Source organism: Spea bombifrons, chromosome 1 (genome assembly GCF_027358695.1).
Source record: "Spea bombifrons isolate aSpeBom1 chromosome 1, aSpeBom1.2.pri, whole genome shotgun sequence".
NCBI classification, from domain to species: domain Eukaryota; kingdom Metazoa; phylum Chordata; class Amphibia; order Anura; family Pelobatidae; genus Spea; species Spea bombifrons.
Genome location: NC_071087.1, coordinates 151134983 through 151145508, shown reverse-complemented (window position 1 = coordinate 151145508; position 10526 = coordinate 151134983). Strand labels below are relative to the sequence as shown.

At 38.5% G+C, this 10526-nt stretch overlaps 1 non-coding gene across 1 annotated transcript; it reads left to right on the top strand.

Annotated features, from left to right (window-relative positions):
• Positions 1–9096: 9096 nt before the first annotated feature.
• On the top strand, positions 9097–9215 carry LOC128468397 (5S ribosomal RNA). The gene has a single exon (XR_008345829.1). It is a non-coding gene; the product is annotated as a 5S ribosomal RNA (ribosomal RNA).
• Positions 9216–10526: the final 1311 nt, after the last annotated feature.

The following is a 10526-nucleotide window of genomic DNA, read 5'->3' as shown; positions in this document are numbered from 1 at the left end:
ACAAGGATGACATCACTGTTTTTGATGTCATTCAACCTTGTTTCACTGGATATGGTTAAAATGTCTTGCTAATAATTGAAACATTTCCCAGGGGTATTAAATCTTGAAAACAAATGGGAAAAGATAGTTTTAGTCACTTTGATTATCTGTCTTAGTATAAAAGGATGCCACTGATGGACAAAACATATTAAAAATGGCAACTCCAGCCTCCCACAAAATTCCTGTGATTACAACAGTCGATTGGACATTGCATGCTAAGAGTTTGAAAGAATGTTTCTGTGTATTGGAGATCCTTTTCCATACAAATGCGAAAATAGTTGGAGTTCAAGCCCTTCTCATTTTTTTTATCACACAGTAACTTAGAAACCCAGTAATTAAGTGTGAAAGAAAAAACGTACGTCCATAAATTTCGACCCACCACACAATGCTGATCCAGCTGGTGATCCTAAGGCAGGTGCAAAAAGAAAAACACTAAGGAGCAAAGGATTCTTCAAAAGTATCCAAGGCGGAGATCAGATTCTCCTTTGATCAACAATAAACCAGCATTTATATCATTATCTTTTATTTTTACGTTTTCATCCTTGCTAAAAAGACTCAGTGTCACTGTAAATGACGTGCCTTATTATAAAGAATATTTTCTTCTGCCGAATGCAAAGTTTCTTTCCCTATACTGTCAAGGGATGATCCACTACTATAAAAATGTATCGTTTATTGCTTAATTTGCGGCTTATTGTTTGTTTGCGGCTATATCATTGTGGGCATGACCTACAAAGCTTAAGATAATACTCACGTGTTAAATGGGTGACCCTTACAAAGCAGTCTATACAATCTATAACAGCACTTAAATACGTTAATATGTAAAAAAAAAATGACAGATATATATTAAAATTAGTGCATGGATTTTGTAGTGTGTATTATAGATATCAATAGAAGACTGTGCTGCCGCTGGTGTGTGCTTTATTCTTTACTGGATCCTTCTTGCCGTATAGAAGCCTTATGGTGCTCTGCGTCCCCTTCCACCAAGAGGTCTCTCACTGCGGTTGATACACTTGATGTGTTGTTTCTTTCAGATTTTTTATATGCTTGCTGAATAATCTTTTAGGATTTTTTATAGGCCCACTGTTTTCTTCTACCAGTCTCTCTTGCACCTTCCCAGCAAGTTTTACTTAGTATTTTCATCCAAAGAAATGAAGATACCAAACACAGAAGACAACCGTGCAGTACGTACTTTTAATATTATGTTACACTAAGACAGAACCACTTACTGCTAACATTAAAATCTAGCTTCATTAGGATTCGTACGGACATTTTAATAACATTTCCCTGGTGTTTGCGTTTATATTAATTCATATGTATGAAAAAAAGATGGTACCCCCCCGATGAGCCAAACAAATGAGAAACTTTTGAGTATTTGAATATCAGTTTTGGCACCATCACCTCATCCTTCCTCTTCTTAACTTAATCACTTGGAACATGCCCCAGATATTCTCGGATGTCATCAACACTCAATTAAGTCTTGTTGCATTTTATCATACTTCTCACTGCCAGATGCCATCTCTCTAAAGAACAGATGCTGAGACACAGCTGCCTCGGAACATCTTCAACAATTAATGCCGATAATAATGTTAATTAGTTTGAATTTTTCTCCCTTACTTTTTCTCTCTATGCCTCTTTTCTCTTTCTTCACTCTCTCCATCTCATTTTTTGTCTCTGTATCCCTCTTTCTTTACCCTCTCATTTCCTGTGCCCTTTTCCTTTATCCCACTCACTTATCCTTCCTCTTTCTTTCTTTCTTTCTTTCTTTCTTTCTTTCTTTCTTTCTTTCTTTCTTTCTTTCTCTCTTTCTCTCTTTCCTTCTTTTGTTTTTCCTTCTCTCCTTTCCCCTCTCTTTCTTAGTCTCTAAAGCCTCTTTCTTGCTTTTCTCTCTCTCTGCCCCTCTCTCTCCACTCCTCTTTTACTCATTCCCCAGTTTGTCTTTCCACTTTCTTTTTATCTTTCTCTTCCCCTCTTTCTTCTTTCTTCTATCTTCATCAATTATTCTTCCTTTATTCCTTTCTCAACCAATCCCCCTTTATTCTTCATTCTTTCTCTCCCTCTATTTCTTCTTTTTCCACCTCTTTCCATCTCCTCTTCTATTTTGTTCTTCTGTCTCTTCCTATTCCCTACTGCCCAGAGATCCCATGGAATCTCAGTCGTCACAGAGAAACTATTATCACTATAAAAAAAATTAAACTTATTTTGGAGGTAGAAAATCAGAATTTTGTACAAGCCTAATGGTCAGGAAACTAGCTGTCCGTAAACAAATGTGTCAAAAACGAGACAAAAAAAATCATCCAACTCGATTTTCCTCACTGTGTCTATTAAAAACATTATAGATTGCTTCAAATAAAACATGATACATTATTTAGTAAGAAAGCCAGCCAGGTGAAATGCATCAGATTTACTTGGGATTTGACTGAAAGGAGGGGTTTGTAGGTTAAGTATAAAATGCCAGTATTTGTGTCTTAATATCTCTTCCAATATGCTAAGGAAAGCCAATGAAATCTGAATAAAAAATTACTGTAAATGGTAGAAATCTTTGGACTAATTTGACTGACTGATACATTGTGTATATGAATCACTTTCTCATTGACATCTGGATAAAACCTTGGCAGAAGCAAAGCCACGGAATTGAGTTGCCGTATTTAGCACAGAGAATAGCTTCGAAAAAACAACTTTGAAAACAGGAACCTCATAAAAACATTTAACATGGGCTTCATAGCCTTTTGGCTAAGGTCAAGAATAGTAGTTTAGAAAGTTGAGGAGGCGAAAGTCTTACATTGTAGTAAGTCTCTCCAGTTTTCTTTAATTTCCCATGATTGCTCAATGAAGATTGCACTAAAATCCTACCGGGCCTCCTACCTTCCATGATGTCTCTCTGAGCCTCTGCTGATGGACTCTGGGGGGGCTGGGGCATAAAAGAAAATAGAGTTGGAATTGCCTCCACCCCAGGGTAAGGGTGAAATCCCTATCAAAACCCAAAATTTGTCCCCAAATTAAAAATGCCCCAATTTTCATCTGAGCTGAATGTGCAGGGTACATAATTCGTTGTTTGAAAACAAATGGGCCAAAAACAAAAAATGTGTTTGGCCTATTTCCACATGTCTACATCACACCATATTGAACATGCTGTTATCTTCCTAATTTCTCTGTGGATGGGGAAGTTTACCGGTGCTTCAGTCTTTCTCTTTATATAAAATCCCTGATGTATTACTTGTTCTCTTTTTTATTTGCCAATATTTGATAGTTAAGCTTTAAACTAAATAAAACCACATCACTGATTGTAAAAAAAAGGTATACTGCAGGAACTTCAATTAGCTTCTATAAGGGATCGCAAATTCTATGTAGGTACAGGTACTAGAAATAATATGCAGACCACAACTCTTAAATAGGACCAACAACTATAACGAGATTGAAACGAGACTTTCATGGTGGCCGCCATTAACTAACAAGTGTATGTGCCCTGGAAATTAACACAATGTATGCCACATTTTGTGAAGTAATGTGACAAATATGTAACCACACTATACCTGCTTGGTATGTATATATATATATATACATAAAAATAAAGCTTATAACAATCAGATCATTAATGTATAGGAGGTAACAACATGTGTTTATATTGTGGCGATAATGTAATTAATCATAAACCAAACAGATTATTAATGTACCTAAAAAAGTGATGGAAGAGAAACAGTCTATGAATCATCTGGACAGGTACTTCAGTTTATATGCAGCACAATTAATTTTCCATCTTAAACAAGGGATATGGGTCTTGTCAGGATAAGTGAGAGAAAGTCTGGTGCTGAAAGACATGGCTAAAAGCATCAGTTAAGTGAACAAGTCATTTTCCACTAATTAGCTAATGCAACCATGTTTGGAAATTAAAATAAGTAATATATACATTAGAAATCAACTTTGTGTATAGCATGGTAGCAGCCATGTGTATACGTGTGAAAATCGCGAGATAAGAATCATGACTGAGAAAAGTATGGGGTTCCCATAAGAATGCAGCCGGATTCTGCCAGCCACGTAATAAGGAACACATTGCCCACTGTGGAAGACCCCCAACACTCAACATGATGGATGCCTGAAAATGGTTACAGTGTCCAGCTCTCTTTCTTTACATATTGGACAGGATAGGGGTGGAAAGCTGGTCAAGAATGAGGAGAGAAAGGTGCATGAGAAGGTGTAACTGATAACTTTAAAGGGAGTGCAGCAAGAGATAAATATTGTGACACTCAACTCCCACAGAGACAGAGCAGCCAGGTTTCATACCTTGAGTCATTAGCATTCCTGGGAACTCTCTGGGTTTGCCGGGTGAAGCACCGGTTCTCCGGGTCAAGACCCAAATCCTCCGGGGTGCGGGAGCGGGGTCTTGACACGCCCCGCTCCTTGCCTATTTTCCCTTTAAATGGGGGCTTTTCCCGCTGCCGTCGACAGGAACCCCCCGACGTCAGCGGGAACTCCCACTGACATCAATGGGAATGCCCCGGACATCAGTGGGAAAGCCCTCGACGTCAGGGGGACCTCCCACCCTGTTCGTGTCCCCAGAAGTTCCCAGGTATGGTACCAGCATGTCTTCATTATATTGTTGTTCTGCTTCATCTACCCAGCTGAAAGGGTTAACCGCGAAGTCTCGGATCGAAAGAGCAGGTGTACCCAGTCGGGGTATAGGTTGTCCAATCACACAGTCCAACCTAAAACATAGCAATAACTTCTCCATGCAAGGGCCCAAAGAAATGTAAAAACAAATCAACGAACTCCAGGGGCAATTGAAGGAATCCAGCAAAATGGACACTTATGTCCACTCCATGATGTGTAGACCTTTTTGTAGGAACCTCTGCCAATGAAATACTGCTCTTAAACTTGAAAGTATGTAGGAGTTTAATATTTAGCCCAGATAAACACAAATAAAACATTAATTTTAGTTGGTGCCATTTATTCTTAACTATACAGAAAACACATGCTTGGACTAAACAAAACAAGTCGATATTTGTGATTGGAAGAGACAGCATCAGTATCCTGTTTCTACCGTTTTATATTAGTTTGTTTTGAAAAATGTTACATGAGGTTGTGCTCTTAAAGCCGTATTTGATCTTATTTTTTTTCTGACATTTTTTTTTTTTTACTACGTGTCCCGAAAGTTTCATTCAGACAGACCTCCTATTTAGGCGCCAATCTGCTACATACCCACTTCCCATCCCTTCGGGCTACTCATCCAAGTTATCAGTCATATAATTCTGATAACTGAACATAGTTCTGGTTGACTTTGATTTCTGAGACATCTGTGTATGGAAAGTTAATAGCTGGTGCTTATAGCAGGTGGTGAATAACTGGTTTTGATCTCGTGGTTTTTGACTGAGTCACTTTGTTACGCTTTGATGAATCATTCTAGTGGCTTATTGGAAGATCAAACGGTTATAATTATTCGCTCTACATTTGTTTTCCTACAACAGAAGCCGACTGCATTCTACATGTCTGTTGATCTTAAACTGATGTTTATAAGGCATGTTTCTGACCATGGAATGCACGGCATTAACTAGAATAACTCTTTCATTTTTTCAAGAGTAATTTTTATTAACATTTATCTAATTAAAAATATTATTTACTTATGTGTAGTATGGGTATTAATTCTGATTTTATTAATCCCATCTTATTGTGCTGTTTCTAAGCTTAGGTTCTAAGCTAAGGTTCATGGAAGTGGATGCCCATCCTGTGTTTTAGAAGTTTTGTCCAGTAGGTGGTTGTGCTTGGCACGCTACGTTTGGCAGTTTTCAGGATCTTGGGGATGTCTTGGGGATCACACAGAAACTGAAACAGTGGTACAGGACTTTGTCTATCCTAGTATTTTGTATCCAGACTAAAGGATTAAGTGATTTCCATAAGCTTTCCATTGGCAGGAATAGGACAGAGACCATGGAACTCTGAGAAGAGGTTCCTTCACAGGAGGGGTTGACAACTTTCAAAACAGGGAAACCCCATCCAAATGGTTCAATATTATTCATTCTTGACCAATACACACATTCAACACTCATGGGACAAGATGGAAAACTCATAAAAGGGGCACAGAAATGAGTCCTATCTGGACTATACACATTCAATTAGATGTATGTGAACAAAAATCATTTCAGGAAATAAATAAATATCAGCCCAAAGTTATTGTCCACACAAAGCACATATTTGTGAGGTCCTAGCCTCTATATTTCTCACTTTCATCTTCAAAATTCCCCATTATGTTCATACCCCCAGCATTATTTCCTCTAATATCTTTATATCCCGCACTGCCCTCATATTAATGCTCCCCACCCCCCATCCTCATTTCCTTGACTTCTCAGTAAATAATTATAAAGTTACTTAATATTTAAAATGAACAGAATGAACAGAATGTTCATTTTAAAGCATTCCCATTGATGTCATATGTCAAGAGAGTAGGCAGAGCGATTTCCCTCAAGGTCACTCTATATAAACTGCTCCTGTGCAATCATATCATACCCAGCACAGCAGGCGTCCCGAGAATTGTAGGACCGCTAGGGAGCAGAGTTGTTGGAGAAGAGAAATCTGCATCAGTTGGCGGTATGGCTACATGAGGAGTATGAAGGCCCAGGGCAGGCGGCCTCCTGGGAAGGGCATTGACTCTAGGCATCTAAAAAGGATCCCTCACCTTGGGGCACCTGGGACAACTGGTGTTATTTGCACTTGTGTACATTATTAGCTAATAAATCGTACTCCTTGTCACACACGTATTTCATTAAGTATAGAACATGATGAAAAAGAAATGAAAACATTTTAACGCGTTCTTCATATTTTGCTATTTGTATGCTTGAGTTTTGTGTGCTCTTTTTCTTTCCAAAGATCTGTTATTTTAGTTTGTAGATTCACATATTGGTCCAAACCTCCCACATCGCTGGGCACAGCGCACCACTTTCGATTATTATTAGGTACAAGCTACATCCAGAAACATAGTCCACTGAAACTCTGTATGTTGCTTGAAATATAAACATTTTCATATTTCCATATTTTCCATATATTTTCTATTTTTTGTCCTTCAATATTCAAAATATGTTAATAGTTTCTTTTTTTCTTGGTTTTGCTTACTTTCTTATAAAGTAGTACACATTATATTCATTTAAGGCACGTTGTATTGTATTAATGTAAAACAAGTGAAAAAGTGTTTACCGAGCTTACATGTCAAATTGGTGCTCCAGTGATATATACTACACTATATGACCAGGGACAGCCCTCCTTATTATTGAGTTTAGATGTTTCAGTTATATCCATTGCTAACAGGTGTAAAAAATCAAGCACACAGACAGCCATCTCCATAGACAAACATTGGCAGTAGAATGGGTCGTACTGAGGAGCTCAGTGACTTTAAACATGGCGCTGTCATAGAATACCAATGTTACCACAGGCAAGTTCATGAAATTTCTGCCCACTTTTAAGCGCTATTATTGCGAAGTGGAGGCATCTAGGAGTAACAACAGCTCATCCACAAAGCAGAAAAAGGTTGACAGATGTCATATGGATTAAGGTGCATATCATGCCTGTTACTAGCTTCATTGGACTCAATAAAGCCATATCCATTTTAGTGTAAACTATATGATATTAAAGAGCAAGATTATGTGGTGATTGAACTGTAGTAATTCTAATTATGTCACAAAAGTCCCAAGATGTTCACTTATTTCCCAACTCCTGTGTGTCTTTATGTTCAGTGGGGCTCCATACAGGTTTATGCCTGTTTTATGATTTTATGGTTTGCATCCATTGGAGGGAGTGTTGTACAGTAGCATCCAGGAGTCAGTCCAAAATTCTTCAAACAGGGCTTGAGCCAGGCCACTCATATAAGCAGCAATGTGGCAGGGTCACGTAACACGATGCGTGGGAGCAGTTTAAAAAAAAGTGCACGAGGTAAGGGTGTGGAGGTACGATGGTGTGGAGATGTGATGGACTGGAGGTGTGATAGAGTGAAGATGTTTTAGCGTGAGTGTGTAAGTAAGTGTGTGTATGTGAATGCGTGTGTAAGTGGATGGGTGTAAGTGTGTAGAGTGTATGTGCAATGTTTGGGTGCTGGGATGAGTGTGTAAATATGGGCGTGCTCGTGCGTATGTTAGTTATTTGGGGGGTTATGGTCAAGGGACTGTGGGTCATGGCTGCTGGTAACCCAGATGAGGGAAAAGACACTATTTTCTGACACTATATGATAATTACTGCATTTGAAATAGTTTATTTGGGATACATTCAGTATTACATAGTTTAACTGTCCTATATAACTGTAAGGTTGATCCCACCGGACACAACACTGTACTTGAAATAAATAGTTAATCTTGATAGCAATCTTAAGTTTTTAATTTTTGTGTCTGGTGGAGTCTATTGAAAATTGCCAGGACCATCTGCATTGAGAGGATATTATTGTTCATTACACTAAATCAATAATACAGTGAGTACATAATAAAGCAGCTGTTATAGGAAATCCTCTTGGGCCATGAGATTTGTAACACAATCCAGGCTCCACATTTAGAATTATGTACAACACGGTGTTAGGGCTAAAACTGCAGCTGCAGCCTGGTGTTTGGGGACTGCGGACTGAGCGATCTGAGGGAAAACAGACAATAACTTGAAATATACAATGTAGGGTAACGTTGTGTCATTAAACACCTCTCATGAATCTGTGCCTGACACCTCTGGTCATATGTATGACATGGAACATTGAGAAACATCTAGAAACGGATGTAAGAAAAAAGGTTACATTTCCTGCTGTGTTCAGCATAACTTCAAGGTACCCAAAACAGTATAATGAATTTAATACACAGGTCTATTCAAAATGTTTTTATTATTTCGTAAAATTTCCAAGAACATATTAGATAAATCACAATAATGAAACATTTTGCTCATGTGTACACTGCAGGAAGTATACCTAAAACATGAGTGAAAAAAATCATAGCTGGGAACGGAGGGTGGTCATGCCAACTCCTCACCTATGTTCTGCCTATAAAGGCCAACGAGTAAAGAATGTCTGTGTAGCATAAACTCGATCTCTCGATCTCTCAATCTCTCGCCTGCAGCCATACCACCCTGAAAGCGCCTGATCTCGTCTGATCTCGGAAACTAAGCTGGGTTGGGCCTGGTTAGTACCTGGATGGGAGACCGCCTGGGAATACCAGGTGTTGTAGGTAGGAGATCGAGAGATCGAGTTTATGCTACACAGACATTCTTTACTCGTTGGACTTTTATCTTTACATTGCGCTTTTGCGTAACATTACCGTTATGCCAACTTATTTGTGAGTTGATCCGCTTTTTTCTTATTAAATATTCGTTTCATAATACTGCACCATTTGTGGCTTTTTCATTTGCATTGCAGACTGTATGAAGAAAAGCTTTTTTCTGATGAGCCTCCTTTTCAAGTTACCTTTGTGAGTGCAATATATTATTCACTTCACAAAATTTTTTGAACTTATTACACTATTGTATTGTATTTATTTTTTAACACATGTTCATGCGCCCCTTCTGTTGATATACCGTTGTGATACACTTGTGAGGAGAGTTGCTTTGGGAGCTGCGGAAATTGTAGGGGTATATATATATATTTCTTTATTTTTATACATTTGTATTCACGTGAAAGTGTTTTTTCTTGCTTTATAGTCACACAATTACCCTCTGGGCTGCCCTCGTTTGAAGATATTAGTCCACTGGCTGAAGTATCTTCCTGTGTTTTACTTATAATTCCGCATTGTAAACACTGGAAGTTTACACCTTGGCTGGATCCCTAATGACTTCTTTATGAATCTTCTATGGCCTTTCTAGGATGCTCTTCTTGGTGATTGTGTTTTGGAAGCTCCATACAGCCCAATGAGTTGACTACAATGCCCTAAATGTAAAAGGGCTTAGAAAGAAAGCTCCTTAATCTGGCCTTGTCCAGGGCATTTATTGTTTTCACATATTACTGACCAGCCCCAGATGGGAACTCCTCTACACCCCATACATTTTGCATAAAGTGTAAAACATGAATTACATCTTTAAACAAATGATAAATTTATAAATCAAATTGTTAATAAAATATGTTATTCTTCCTTACTTGGATTTGCAAATAGCTATCAAGAGGTCACAACACCTAAAAAAGGGCCCATTTTGCATTTAAATGATTTGAGATTACGTAGCTTGCATGCTGTATACTTCGTAATTGTCTAACAAACAAGAAAGGCCATACTGGGGAAGAAAAGAAAAGGCCCTTTCACTTTAAGGCCAGTTGCTGGTAAATTACATATGTCAGCGTGCAACTGTGTGTATCTAGCCCGCAGCCACACATTAGAGCGGATCTGTCAAGTGAGCTGCAGCAATGGTCAGTGGTCTACTCCATCTGGCACTGGCCCACCTGCCCGGGCCTGCAAGTTGGTATTTCTACATCATTTCTATACCTTGGAAATTTGAAGGCTATGCTAGCTTTGCCTCTTCTTGCCTCCATGTCTCATTGCACCGGCTGACACCAA